At 52.6% G+C, this 2,802-nt stretch overlaps 1 pseudogene; it reads right to left on the bottom strand.

Annotated features, from left to right (window-relative positions):
* Window positions 1–12: 12 nt before the first annotated feature.
* LOC122166761 lies at window positions 13–722 on the bottom strand (annotated as a pseudogene).
* Window positions 723–2,802: the final 2,080 nt, after the last annotated feature.

Raw genomic sequence — 2,802 nt, 5'->3', positions numbered from 1 at the left:
ATATATATATATATATATTTTATTCTTTATTATTTTTTTATTATTATTACTTTTTTTTTTTTTTTTTTTTTTTTTTTTTTTAAACTTCGACATAAAAACCCAACCGTCGTTGTGCAAAACGCTTCTATAACAGTGGAAGAAACTCATGGCGGCGCCCAGCGGGTGCACAGAGCTCCGACAGCCCCGGCTTTGGGGCAGCCCCGAGGCCTGGGCCGACAACAACGTGACACATCTGTACAGCAGGGACACTTGGAAACAGCAGTTGGAGCCCCAGGCGGCCGCGAGCTCCCCGCCTTCAGGATTTACAGCCGGCGGAGGCTCTCGGTTGGTTAATGGGCCGTACACCCTTCTCCGCTCACAGCGAGTTATTTCTGTAAATACAAGCAATCCCAACAAAAGCTTAGCAGGAAAACGACAAGGAAAGGCATCGATCCCTGCTCCGGTGGCTCCGTGTGGCCACCAGCCCCACGTGAAACCTCACAGCAGGGTGGGAATGGCACCGCACCGCTGCTGGGACACGGCGGGGAGGAGGAGGGTCCTGCAGCCCTGCGCTGCCGGGAGCTGAGAAACGGGGCTGTGGGGATGTGGAGACAGGGTGATGTGGTGCCACAGGGATGTGAGGGCACAGGGATGTGTGGACATGGGGGTATGGGGGCTGCACGGAGCACGCGCTCTGATTTCTTTAAAGGTGCTTGGTATAACTTTAGATATATAATATACATGTAATATTGCTAATAGTCAAGCATAGGAATAAAGGTGCAGACATACCATAAATACTGATGCTCTGATTTTACACTATCAGACCTAGATGAATGCAGTTTCCTATTCACATTATAAAGCAGCCCCAAATTCTATAATTTAAAATAGTGTCGTAAACAAAGAGGAGGAAGGAGTTGGTTATGATCTGATTCTCTCCATCTGTTTTCCTTGGGAAAAAAAAAAAAAGAAAACAAAGAAAAAAACAAAAGAAAAGCAACAAAAAGGATCAAAAAATTCTAAGGCACTCAGGAAAGCCGCATACAATCGATGGACTGCTCTGTTCTCGCGTTACATTCAGTGTTTCAAAGGGGTAACTTGGTTGTGTTTGTCGGAAGAATACAATCATTATCCACATAACATTGTCAAACATATCATTAATCCTCCACACACAGGAAACATTAGTGCAAAATGCTTGCCCTCATCTACCAGATAAGGAGAAACCCAACGCCCTTCACATTTTAGAAGTTTGCCTTCCTAGTAATAAGAAGTAAGAAAACGAACCCAAATCAAAGAAGAAGAAAAAACAACAACAAAAAGGGAAAGAAAAAAAAAAGGAAAAATCAATAAAAGGAAAGAAAGAACCCCAAAAATATACAGGAAGTTGTGCTAGGTATAAAAATATATATTTTCACTGTGCAACTCGACTCTCTTCAGATTCTCTGCCCTAAGCCATTCAAGTACTGCTGCTGCTGTCCCTGGGCTGTCTGGGAGCGCTTTGCTCGGGGCCCTCGAGCCAGCAGGGAGCCACGCAGCCCCATCCAAAGGGGTGAGGAGGAGGAGGCCCCCCAGCGCTCCCCACAGGCGCAGAGCAGGGATGCTCAGCCCCTCCCAGGGCAGCCAGCATTGCAGGGGGCACCTTGGAGGGCAGCGGGGGAACCCTGGGCTGCGGGACCCTCAGCTCCATGGGGAGGTTGGGAGGGGAAGCCCGAATCACAGCTGTGCTGGGGCAGCACCACGCGTCGGGAGGAGCGGGTGATGGTGGTAAAGTGCAAATGGGGCCGGGGCAGTGGCAGTCCTGTGCCCCGTGTCACAGCCACTGCTGCTGGGGTTGGAGCAGGGGCTGCCCCACGTGCTGTCCAGGGTCGGGGGGCAGGGAGGAGCCCGGCATTTCTTGGTCTCAGGGCAAAGAACAGCAGAACGGGCCAAGCGCCGGACAGCTTCGTATCACGGTGCCAAAAAACAGCTTCAAGTATAGAAGAAAACAGAAGGGTCAGCCTCTCGCCCCTCCACTTCCCGAATTTCAACACAGAGACGGAAGGAAACCCTGAGCAAAGCGCTGCCTGGATCCAGGAACTAAAGTAGGAAAGAAAGAAAGAGCTCCAGGAGCCCAAAGCGACCGCTTGTGGTGCACTCATCCAGAGCCCCGGACCCGTTGCAGAACACACCCTAAGTACCCTAACGCAGGCCCTTCCGTCACAGTAAAAATCAAGAATAAAAGCAAAAGCAGCCATCCTCAGCAATGCCAGGGCTGCCCCATGCCCAGCACCGCTGCGCAGCACCGCGCACCTCCATCCATCCCAGCACTGAGCCGACCGCGTCCTGCTGAGCTGAACCCCAGCAGCTCCATCGCCGTGCCCCAGGGACAGCAGCCTGGGATGGGCGGCAGGCAGTTGGGTGTGAGGGCTTCTTCCCAGCAGGACGAGCCAAAGGCCAAAAAGGGGTACAAAGCTCTTTAATAAAAAAAAAAAAGAACAAAAAAGAAAACAGCCTTTGCGCCCCCAATCCATTTTGGACATAGGAGCGGGCGCAGGGGCGAGGAGAACCCAGCGCAGCGGAGCAGCTCAGAGCAGGAGGGGGAGAGGAACCAACCCTGCAGCACCGAGACGGGCAGCGACAGGAACAGCCACGTCCTGCATCCCGCATCACACGTCCTGCATCCTCCTGACCTTCCACCAACAGAAGCACGCAGCAGTTGCCCCCACCCCGTGCAGCCCAGCAGCCCGCGCCCCAGCGCTCCACGACGCACAACTCGCTGCCGAGGACAAGGTGAGCGATGGCTGGACTTCTGAGCTGAGGAATGGATGGGTGGTGATGGGGGGGGGG

Source organism: Centrocercus urophasianus, unplaced genomic scaffold (genome assembly GCF_019232065.1).
Source record: "Centrocercus urophasianus isolate 14NV4802_14NV808 unplaced genomic scaffold, USGS_Curo_1.0 seq_34, whole genome shotgun sequence".
In the NCBI taxonomy this organism is placed as follows: domain Eukaryota; kingdom Metazoa; phylum Chordata; class Aves; order Galliformes; family Phasianidae; genus Centrocercus; species Centrocercus urophasianus.
Note: the sequence above shows the minus strand (reverse complement) of the source record. Positions and strands in the feature narration are given on the sequence as shown.